Raw genomic sequence first — 13,197 nt, 5'->3', positions numbered from 1 at the left:
ATTAGCCTGACGCATTTTGTGACTAAAATGGGCACTTACTCATAGGCTGAAGGTCTCCCTTTTGTACATTCCTTTTAAAGGGATGTTGACCAATCCAGAAAAAAGACCTCATTACACAACGTGCACCTATAGATATTACATATACTGCATCATACAGCGCCATCTGTTGGTTATATGAAAGAATAACAGTGACTGCAATATCACACAGCGCCCTCTGTTGGTTATATGAAAGAATAACAGTGACTGCAATATTACACAGCGCCCTCTGTTGGTTATATGAAGGATGAACAGTGATGGCAATATCACACAGCACCATCTGTTGGTTATATGAAGGATTAACAGTGATGGCAATATCACACAGCGCCCTCTGTTGGTTATACGTAAGATTAACAGTGTTGGCAATATCACACAGCACCCTCTCTCTGCACATGGTAGTGGGACAGTGGGACAATGCACACAGTAATCAGTTTGGCAATTCTCTGTCACCATCAACTTTGCAAAGAAGTCCGGTTGATCGCTGGGGGGGTCGCTTTGGTGGAATGTGCGCTGCTGGGAGACAGTAGGCTTATACTTGAGTCAATAAGTTTTCCCAGTTTTCGTAGGTAAAATTAGGTACCTCGGCTTATACTCGGGTCGGCTTATACTCGAGTATATACGGTATCTGTTTTCTGTAAAAAGAGTTATGTAAGTGAATATTTAAAGTCTAAATATTTAAAAATGCTAAAAACAAGGTGTCTTGCTGGAACGATTGAACATAGACCGTGAAAATATTAAAATTTTATCCTGTGTAACTAAAATATTAGATAAATGTGTTCAATAGATTGTCACCATGTCGAAGTATTACATACATATTAGGTGAATGGCTCGGTGCTAAACACTAAATACTATCCAGTAGCTGGTTTTTGGAGCAAAAGAAATTCGTTTAAGAGTAAGTGAATAGCCTGTGTGGCTATAATGTTAGATAGGTATATTCAATAAATGGAGACTATATGAAAGTAATACAGTACATACATACTAAGTAAATGGCTCAATGCCAGACGCTATGTACAATCCAGTAGCTGTTTTTTAGAACAAAAACAAGTTAGTTTAAAAGTAAGTGGATGAAATGGAATGAACAATATTACAAGCAACTGACAAATAGCTAATTCTCTTTTTACTAGCAACCGATTACACAAGTTAATCACAACACATGTGAATGACACAATTGTGCTTCTTTGTTCAACCAAAAGCATTTCACAGTAGAATGCACACAACCACAATTTGCCAATGTCTAAAACTTGGCAAACCTTGAATAACCAGGGGCAGGTAGAGTTACACAGTTTGTTATCCACAAAAATCCCCAAATCCTTCTTAATTAAGGATATGCCCACGGCCATCTGAACAGGATAATTCCTATTGCAAGATGGGGTGAAACCAGTCTGTAGGTGGGAATGTGATCAGACACTGCCCTGGCTATTCTTTAAAACCTAGTGGGTGAGCTTCAACCTTAAATTCATGTTAATGCAAGGCTAGTCAAATTTCTTTATAAATGTATAAACCATGTAAAAAAGTATTTTTTTGTGATTTTTTTAAACCCCGATGCTGTTAAAAGTCAGACCTGCTGAGTTCATGTAGAAGCCAATGGTAGATGTCCCACTTATAATTGTTGCATCAAAATTGTGGCCAAGGTTTTTATATAAATATTGAAATATAAAAAAAGTATAGTAAAATAGATTTTTTTTTAATGTTTCATATTTATAAAAAAAGAGTTTTATAAATTCTATAAATAGAATAGTTGAAATGCATTTTTAAAATTCCAGATGTTTGTAATTCAGGAGCATAATTCCATATATATATTCTCCTGCCTTTATTCCATTACATTTCGTTAATCCTATTAATTTCCCCAGTTTTTTTCTGTAAAGAATACATGTAAATATTTAGACACCAGCTTTAAAACCTGTCTTTGATTGGAGCCCCAATAACCCACAGATGTAATACAACAATTTAGATTGTAGCTGGCCCATTCTGCTGAAGAAAAACATGTAATTAGCTGTTCTAGAAAATACAGCCAAATTCATATTAAAAACCCTGGTGCCACAGAACTGTAAAGTGAAAAGTTATGCCATAGATAGTGATAGGCGAATTTGCAAATTTCCATCGAAATTCGCGAAACAGAGAAAAATTTGTGAAACAGAGCTGGCGTCTAGTTTTTTACACCGGCGTCCATTTTTTTACGCCGGCGAATTTTCGCTGGCGAATTTTTGCTGCAGTTTCGCAAATTTATTCGCCGGCGGTGAATCGCGGGAATTCGACGCAAATCAGCACCTGGCAAATAAATTCACCCATCACTAGCCATAGAATGTAAGAGCTGTAATAAAGACTCTAAGAAAACGCGTGTACTAGTTCTACTGTCATATCTCAACCCATTTGCTATAATATTGCAAACTTTCTTCATATACAAGCTACGCAATTTTAAAGCACTAATAGTGTTAACCTTGATTGATCACAACAATCATGAAGGCAAAAAGCACAAATGGAAAATTTACTATTGATCTTTTACATAACTCCGACAGGTTTTAGCTGGAGTATTTTCAAATTTCAAATTTTAAGGAGCTTTGGAGTATATTAAAGGTCAGATTTATCAAGGGTCGAAGTGAAAATTCGAATGTTCAAGTTTTTTTTAAGTGGAATTCGACTAGGGAATAGTTGAAATTTGATTTGTTGATTTTTGAAATGTATCATGCACTGGCCCTTTAAGAATTCAAATTAGACTAATGGCCACCTTAAACCTGCTGAATTGCTGTTTTAACCTATGATGGTCATCCTGGGATCAAATTGGAGTTGTTTGTAACCTTCAAAGGAAAAACTTTCAAAGAAAAAACTTTGAAAAATTCAATTTTTTTTAAAAAATTTAGATTGGTTGTTTTTTATTCAAAGTTCAAGTTCATGGGAGTCTTTACAAACTTGAAAAATTTACAAATTTGACCCTTGATAAATCTGTCCCTAAAGTTTTTATTCCTTTAACAATTCAAGGAGATTGAAGATGATAATAAAACAGGGTTGCATCTTTTTACATCTCAGCCAGACATTGTGATGGACTCTATCATCTATTAAAAGGCAAAGAAAACATGATTCACTGGGATGTACTAATATGTTAGGCAAACCCCCCCCCGTGAATTCAGTTGCTAAGCTTTGCCCCAAGTTGGTGGTAAAAAGTAATGCAGAGCCATGCTCTAATTACCTGTGCCAGGGTCCCTAAAAAAAGTGACTTGGGGCAGATTTATCAAATTCAATTTTAAAAAATAACAAAATTTTTTGTGCCAAATAAAAATAATTTAAGTTTCTGAATCTAAGATTTTCAAGATTTATTAAGCACAAAAATTTGTAATCATGTAAAAGCAAATGGGAATAATAGAAAAATGTAAGCTATTATTTTGCTTGAGTTTTTGAAATTTGCCAGACTCATTAAAAATTATGGGTAAAATTAGATTTCACTGTGTTCAAGTTGTTTTTCATGTTTTTATGCAACGTAGCTTTTGAAATTAGTTTTTTCAGAAAAAATAAAAAATTATATACAAATTACTATAGTTATAAACAACTTTTAATTTACCATAAATAATGGCTAAAGTAGTAAAAGGTTTTGGATATTTAAGTGTATATATGAACCAACCAAGACTTAAAGGAAATCTATACCCCCAGAATGAATACTTAACCAACATATCGTTTATATCATATTGTGGCCTAGTAACAAATCTTATCAAATTGAAATATATATATATATATATATATATATATATATATATATATATATATATATATATATATATATCAGTATAAATTGCCTCTTTACATCTTTTACATTGAGCCACCATTTTGTGATGGTCTGTGTGCTGCCTCAGAGATCACCTGACCAGAAATACTGCAGCTCTAACTGTAACAGGAAGAAGTGTGGAAGCAAAAGACAGAACTTTATCTGTTAATTGGCTCATGTGTCCTAACATGTACAGTATGTGAGGCTTGGCTTGAGGCATTTTATGGTCCCTTAAAATGGAAATTTTTAATTTATGATTACCCAATAGCACATACGACTAAAAAAGTATATTATTATGAAATTGGTTTATTTACATGAAGCACGGTTTTACATATGAGCTGTTTTATGCAATATATATTTTATAGAGACCTACATTGTTTGGGGGGTATAGTTTTCCTTTAATTGAATTTAGCTCACATACACCTACACTTTATTCCCAGTTTAGTGACTGGTGAGTAGCGTGCATCAGATGCATCAATAAACTAATTTATTTTGAAAGGTATTATGAACAGGGGAAATCTATTAGCACATTTACATACTGTAATAATAAGCAATCACCATATACGTTGCTTATGAATAAAACATTCTGAAATAATGAGAGATACACACATAATTCATTAGGGGTATGGAACATTGTAGTTTAAAAGGGCAAAACAAATACCCTTTGGATTCGTCTTTGCAGAAGATACAAGATTCCTATTTGTCATAAAAATAAGAAGGTTTATATCATATTAAACCTTTAAATAGAATTACAACAGCATTACTAAGGCCTATGATAAACTAGACATCCTGAACTCCATAACATGGGACCACCGTGTAAGAAAATCTTATTTCTGAACAATGGTTTTTCTTTCACGCAAATGTCTGCCATAAGCAGGGCATTTCCCATATATCTCAATAAGGTCAATCTCAGGTAGATAGAGCCATTTTTAGTGCTGTAACTTTGCATCCCAACACAGAGGAGATCAAAATACATTCTGGGGTTTTTAAAGATACAACATATTGGAAGACAATATTTATATTGCTAAAGAGAATCTCTGGAAATGTGCAAACAGTACTGTGTACAAATTTAGTAAGGATTTACATCATACCAACAATTTAACGGTATTTATTTTATGAATGCTGAATCACATTGGGTTATTTTAGATACCAAAAGCCATCTGAGAATAACTGATAATCTATTACATTTTGCTGTATGCTTAACACAAGTAAAATTGTTATCTAAAGTAAATGTAGCAGAGTTATTCTACCAGAGGTTTATCAGTTATGCTGCAGGTGTAGCTTCCATGTGGAGAAACAAACCCTTAATAAAAAAAAAACCCTACCCCCTACCCTACATAGACTCCCTCCCTCCTCCCACCCAGCCTAGCTACACCCCTGGGCAAATGCCCCTAACTCTTTACTTACCCCTCCGTGCAGATTCTGTCCAGTGGAGTTGACGGACGCCATCTTCTTCTCTTCTCTTCTGTACCAGCCCCAGGCAACCACAGCCCTTTAGCAGTAAAGATCTGTGTCTCCAAAGATGCCCCAGTAGCTCTCCATCTTCTTTTCTGCTGATTCACTGCACATGCCCTGTGCTGCTGTCACTTACTGAGCTTAGGGACTGACTCAAAATTTACCGTACACATAGAATATAAATCACAGTCACAATCACAGTATATGGCTGATTAATTATTAATATGAATATTTATTACATGGAAGCACAGAAACCAGTGCAACTAGCATCATAATTTAATAATCAGCCCTGTAGCATCAGCTTGTATGACAGGCCAACATTATTTTCTGTTGGATAATTTGTGATGACCCTTAAATTTAGCTTCTTAACAGCTGCTTAGAGCCCACTGAGCATGTGAGTGTCACAGACACTTTCCATGATGGTGACCCCCTGGGACAAGTTTGAAGTCCTGGATCATTGCTGCTATTGACAAGCTGAAACCTTGGGCTTGTGCAATAAGTTCAGTATATAAAACATGGCATTTTTAGTCCTATTCCCTTTTAGGGTTTCCTTCTCCTTTAAAAGCCACAAGCGGGGGAGGATTAAGCCTGTATGCCAATGCTGTGGTCTCTTCTAAAAGCTAATGGTGGAGGAGGACTATGTCCTCTGATTGAAAGCAATGCCAAGGTTAGGAGAGACTTATCCCAAGACATGCAACTATGCAGAGAGGTGCCAGACTTTGAATACTATGAGTAAAGGTAAATTGTTAGGGACCACCAATTTTATGATCATAACTTTGTAACTAAAAAAACCCTGTTTTTATAATGCACTTGCATAGTTACCAGATTACTTATGAGACAGGGGACCAGGGAATGTGCATTGACCGGGCCCCCCTCTTTTTTTGTATGCTTGTTGTTAATTTGGCCAGATTAGTAGCACTTCTATTGTATTTCTATATTTTTACTTATCCTTGGAGTGCTCCCACAACCCCCCTTTTTTGCAATGCGTATGCTTAACTATCCAGCTTTACCTAAATACAGTTTTTATTTTTTATGCATCTTTAGACAGGTGCAGTCGATAATGATATTTTTCCTTGAAACTGAGCAACAGAAAAGAAAACTGACAGCAGAAAGAATGTCACCTTCAGTAAAAATAATCTGCATTCATAGATTATGGTTTGCATGCCTAGCCAGACTGTAGGGAAAGTTCATTGGAGGTCATCCAAGCCATTAAATGTACCTGCCAAACATTGACGAAATTACTGTATGTCGAGAGAGCTCACTGCAGAAGGAATTGGAAAACTGCCTTATAAAAAAGTAATGTTGAGGTTACACAGCATTTTCCAAAATCCCAATCTCAAATATTGAAAGAATTGTTATATACATAAAAATCCGATTTGTTTTGCAGCATTAGTCTGATATATAGTGAACGAATGAGGAATGAATGCTCCCAAATGCATCATGCTATTCTGAATAAGAAGCAATTACCAAATATCTGTTGGGTCTCACAAGGAAGGTTGAATAATGTACTTGTGATTCCTAATGTACTTACAGTATGTTGTCTAATAACCATCCTTCCCATTAGCTAGTCATTCTAATCATATACATATAGTAGACTTTAATGGAGCATCTGGTGCACATGACACATCATTGATACAGTCTGATTCTTCTGCATCGCACTAAACTCTTTGACATGATCTTTTCTTTGTGTATGTCTAATATAAATATTAAATAAATAGTTAGGCCAATCTCACTTGTAAATTGTAAGACTTGCTTGCAAATCTAGCAAAGTTCAAGGGGTGTAAATGTTCTCATGTTTTGCAGCTTCTACTGCTGTAGCTTCCATTCTATGATTGGAAGAACAATAAATCTGATTTTAGTGAGGTTCTGCTGTCATTTTGGGTTTCCAATTTTTTGGTGTATCTCATATTTTCCCCAATGCATTATATTTTCACTTTCTTGAAAAGAAGCAAAGCTGGGATTTGCAATACAATATTGAGTGAACAGTTCTCCTTAGCTCTTGCATTGTGGTCTCTGCTCTCGTGAATTCTGGGGTCTACCTTTGATTGACCGCACTACTTTCTTTTGCTTTGCTTACTCACATGCCTTTATTGTCTGGTACGTTTTTTTTTAATTCAATTTAACAATGCGTTACCTCCTCTGGCTTTGATAAGTTACTGACATTTCTAACTTCTTCTGTCAGGTTTCTTCTGTGAGGTCTGGTGTCTAATTTACCATAGGTAACAAAAAAAACTCAAAACCAAATGAGGCTTAGGTAGGAGCCAAATAAAATTTCTGTTAGGGGGTAGTTTAGGGATTTATTCTTTTTACTATCGTCAATATCCCCAGATGCCAACTACAGCATACAAAATCTGTAGCCTAATAAGCACTGCCAAGTGTTTTACTGCGAAGTGGCGTTTGAATTATAGATGTCTGCGAACCACAGATGTCTTTTAATTCTTGTTTTTAATCTTTTTTTTCAGTAGTACAATACGATCAAATTCTACAAGGATGCAAAGACATTCATTATTTTTTATTTTCAAATGGTCTTACAGGTTTGGTTTTTCAGACTTACTTTTTTCATCTGTATACAGTTTCTTTATTGAAAGTGTATTTATGCTCATTTATTTATCAAACACCTTGGGTAGGAGCAATTCTCCATACATTCTTGTCTCTGTAAATAACATCAGATAGTGCTTTATTACCCTGATCATAGTGTTTGTATTTTACTATGTTCGTCAATAGCTCCTTAAACCTTTTTGTTAACGTTATTGCTTTATTGATTCATATCCATGCTTGGCTACTGTAGACATGGTAGGGGTTGTCACAAGCAAAAGCTGAAAAGTCATTGTGCTAGATATTGTTGCTAACACAACAATATCTTCTCTGTCCAACACTACCACAAAATGGAAAAAGACAAATGTTAAAAAAACGATATTATCTTGCAAGTCTAATATCTGCAAGGTAAAAAAAGTTTAATTGGGAATTATTGGATAATGTATAACCATAAATGCTGGAAAGGCAGTAAGCCAAAATCAATCCATTGGTTTATAGCTAAAAACAAATGGAGAATGTCAACAGACTTATATAATTAGCTGATATATGTAATTGTATCCATCTGAATAGCTTGGGAAAGGATTGATGATACTTATCCTACTGATTAAGGGGCCATTACTAAGCTCGAGTAAAGGATTCGAAGTAAAAAAAACTTTGAATTTCGAAGTTTTTTTTGGGGTACTTTGACCATCGAATAGGCTACTTCGACCTTCGACTTCAACTATTCAGCCATTCGATAGTAGAAGTACTGTCTCTTTAAAAAAACTTCGACTACCTACTTCGGCACTTTAAACCTACCGAGCATCAATGTTAGCCTATGGGGACCTTCCCCATAAGCTTTCTAAGCTTTTTTTTGATCGAAGGAAAATCCTTTGATCGATGGATTAAAATCCTTTGAATCGTTCGATCAAAGTATTTGCGGTAAATCCTTCGACTTCAATATTCGAAGTCGAAGGATTTTACTTTGATGGTCGAATATCGAGGGTTAATTAACCCTCGATATTCGACCCTCAGTAAATGTGCCCCTAATTGTTAGCTGCATTTGGGTTTCTTTACACAGTTACCCACAATTACTCTACTACAAGAAAGAAATTGCAAACAGCACCAGCAACCTGAATATTTTCCTAGCCAAACAAAATGTCAGTAGTGACTCTTATTATGTTCCTGAAGCAGATTACTAAGAATTGCTGTTACATCTTCATACAAAAGCTTCAGTTTTATCTCATGGTTGGGTTGAAGAGGTTCAAAACACTTGTGACTAATCTCTGTCAACAAGGAACAAAGTGTGCAATCTGATTTCAGCAAAATACTGTAGCTATTTTCTTTCAAACAACCAGTGCACAATCATTGCTGCTCAGGACAATATTAAAAACACAGCAGAACTGAAGCATCATACAATGAAAGCAAGAACATTTATAGGAATCCTTTTAAAAATTCTTAAAATTTCCTTGGGCAGACGCATGCACAGTAGAACGAATTAGCCGATGTTGTAGCCGCGCTAAGAAAGAGGAAGACAGAAGAGGATCCTCACTGTGGTCCTCACTGGAATAACCCCGGGCTGGTGCAGTTTTCTGCTGATAGGATCAGTGGCCCAGGGTTTCAGGTAAGTAAATACAATCACTTGGGGGTGCCTAACATTTGGCACCCCCAAGTGCAAGACGACTTTCCTTCTTCCTCATTTAGAGAAGAGAAATAGACCTAATATAATTTGCTTTGTCTTGTGAAGTTAACTCTGATTATTGTGCTAATTTGAATGAAGCTATAAAGATGGCCTACACATAAGAGAGAACTGCTCATTAGGTAAGGATGCCAAGAATGGCTGATGGTTTGGAATGCCACTCAATGGTCGGATCATAATGGGCTCCAATGTAGTTTGTTGGGAGAGGACTGCACTACTCCTCCAATGTGTTTCTTGCCCTGTAGGATTTTTAAATGTTTCCAATAAATAATAGTCCAATTTTCAGTCAGATATCTATAGGGAAGAATGTCAGAGAAGGTCCATACATGGGCAAATATGCTGCCTAAGGGCTGAAACAGCTGCTTCATGCCTATGTATGATCAGCTTTATGCTTGTGCATTTGATTATGGCACCTTGAGGTGCCATTATTTGCAATACTCAGTCTACATCTGTAATTTTAGATTGAACCTCAGTGGAAACTTCCATTACCTTACCATCAGGGCCGGACTGGGAGTAAAAAGCAGCCCGGGCAAAAACATCAAAGCAGCCCACGTGTAAAGTTATGATCATCTTGTACACATCCACTCATTTATTGGGATAAAACTGCAAAGAATTATGTGCATAAAGGGCTGCCTTTCTCACTTAAGTGTAATACATGTAAAATATGTTAAATATTCTGCAGCCTTGTGTCTTTATATGGTACAGAACCCCTTCTAATATCCTTATTATACTGTAGGGTATCTGTTACTATAGGCACCATCTCTCCCTACTATACCTGCTATCCCACAGTCACACTCCCTTCCCAGAGACTATTATCCCACTGCTACTATAGACACATCTCTCCCTACTATACCTGCTATCCCACAGTCACACTCCCTTCCCAGAGACTATTATCCACTGTTACTATAGACACATCTCTCCCTACTATACCTGCTATCCCACAGTCACACTCCCTTCCCAGAGACTATTATCCACTGTTACTATAGACACCATCTCTCCCTACTATACCTGCTATCCCACAGTCACACTCCCTTCCCAGAGACTATTATCCACTGTTACTATAGACACATCTCTCCCTACTATACCTGCTATCCCACAGTCACACTCCCTTCCCAGAGACTATTATCCACTGTTACTATAGACACATCTCTCCCTACTATACCTGCTATCCCACAGTCACACTCCCTTCCCAGAGACTATTATCCACTGTTACTATAGACACCATCTCTCCCTACTATACCTGCTATCCCACAGTCACACTCCCTTCCCAGAGACTATTATCCACTGTTACTATAGGCACCATCTCTCCCTACTATACCTGCTATCCCACAGTCACACTCCCTTCCCAGAGACTATTATCCACTGTTACTATAGACACCATCTCTCCCTACTATACCTGCTATCCCACAGTCACACTCCCTTCCCAGAGACTATTATCCACTGTTACTATAGACACCATCTCTCCCTACTATACCTGCTATCCCACAGTCACACTCCCTTCCCAGAGACTATTATCCACTGTTACTATAGACACATCTCTCCCTACTATACCTGCTATCCCACAGTCACACTCCCTTCCCAGAGACTATTATCCACTGTTACTATAGACACATCTCTCCCTACTATACCTGCTATCCCACAGTCACACTCCCTTCCCAGAGACTATTATCCACTGTTACTATAGACACCATCTCTCCCTACTATACCTGCTATCCCACAGTCACACTCCCTTCCCAGAGACTATTATCCACTGTTACTATAGGCACCATCTCTCCCTACTATACCTGCTATCCCACAGTCACACTCCCTTCCCAGAGACTATTATCCACTGTTACTATAGGCACAATTTCTCCCTGTTATAGAGAAAAATGCAGGCTTCTGTCATGGCCTTTCTCCTCCAGTAACTCTCCCCAAACTCAATGTGGCACATTCCCCCTAGCTGATTTTCACATGCCCAGGGGAACATCATGCCAGTAGCTTGCTATTAATCCCTCACCTAGGTACCTGAAGGCCCCACAAAGCTTGTTCCCATAGTGCTTATTGCTCTCCCTCCATCCTGGCCATTGCTACCAGGGAGGCCAGGATGTGTCCTGGGTGAAGGTGGACAGCCCCTAGTAGGATCTGCGGAATCGGGGGCCTCACTGTGCAGTTGTAAAAAGCCTGAGCTAAGCAGCATCTGTTAGCCTCCCCCCCACACTTAACTAAAACCTTTGCTGTTATTTCACATTTTATTTTTTTCTCTGGCCTAGGACAGTAAAGTTATTTTGTTCCCATAGATTTAACTGACAGATGGCACTGGCATACTAGCAGAACCTTTCTCAATCACATCCAGCTTTGAATTGACTACAGAGAAATCAATATTATCTGTACAGGCACAGAATTGTTCTATTAACTTAATGCAACTGCCATTTTATTTCATTAATAACAAGCAATATAAGGTTAAATAAGCATTGATTTAACAAGATGGACCACTGTTAATAAAGTTATTGGTTGCATCTCCCAATATAATCTTTGGCTGGATCCCCAGACTGAACTTATGTGGCTTTTATTATTGTGCTCTGATTTCCCCAATAGAACTGACTGTACAATGGAAATGATTCTATGCATAGCTTTATTACTAAAACTGGATTTAATGTACATGGTTACAGTTAAAATAAAAGGTAATGCCAGACACTGGTTGCTCTTCAATAAGAAATATAAATACTGTGGGGCCTTACTTACACCAACGTGTACTCCATTCTGAGCTGCTGGGACTCACACAGCACGGCAGCAGCAGCAGCGTGAGACCAGAGAGGAGTGGGAGGGGCAGAGCCATGAGAGAGATTGGATGGCGCAGCGGTCCTAGAGCCCATCGGCTGAATTGAAAGAGCTTCTGCGCAATCAATGCTGTTTTCCAGGTGAGGCGCGGCCCACTTAAATAAAATATAGAGCGGCCCCTAGGGCAAATGCCCGAAGAGACAGATTCTCAGTCCGGGCCTGCTTACCATCAATAGTTTTCATCAAGTTTTACAAGTTTAGAGGGGATGCACATTTCTCAGTAAAGTATTGGTACTTTTGTTACATAGTGGAGTGCCTTTATTTGCAGCACTCCTGTCTCCATCTCTAATTGTAGATCCAGTCTTGGCAATCTATGGATTATAACTGCTGTAAGATGCCATAGAAATACACTATTTATTGGGTCTGTTTGGGCCTCTGTATACTAGAAATTCCATGGCCTATTTTTGATCCCAGTCCAGGCCTGATCCAGTCTCAAAAGCTTCCATTATTACATTAATGCTAGTAGTAACTAGGAGAAGAGTCTGTTGAGATGGTTATGGCATTGGATGCTTTCACATAGATGGGATGTAAGGGGAAACCGTCCCCCATTTTGCCCTGTGGAAACAAACCCCACTGGGATTTATTCTCATTTTAAGTACTGTATGGCTAAATACTTTCAGATGTCCAAGTCCATATTATTTCTTTTCCTCCAACCCCTGAAGGATGAAAGTACTTTTTTAGGGACCCCAACATATCTACAGTTTGTCCTTTTTTACCAATATAAAAATTGCTAATTAATTATGGCCTCATGGGGTCCCCTGTACCTCCTGGGTCCCCCCGGCAACAGCAGGGTTTGTTTCCTCTGTTGTTATGTTCCTGAGGACAATAATCAAGTGGTATAGGTAGAATAATGAGCTGATGCTTTGCAGTCAGTCTGTGACTTTGTAGATTGATAATTTGCTGCTTAATGTACATTATGGAG

The sequence above is a fragment of the Xenopus laevis genome, chromosome 1S (assembly GCF_017654675.1).
Source record: "Xenopus laevis strain J_2021 chromosome 1S, Xenopus_laevis_v10.1, whole genome shotgun sequence".
Lineage (NCBI taxonomy): Eukaryota > Metazoa > Chordata > Amphibia > Anura > Pipidae > Xenopus > Xenopus laevis.
The sequence above is the reverse complement of the archived record's forward strand: the minus strand, read 5'-3'. Positions refer to the sequence as shown.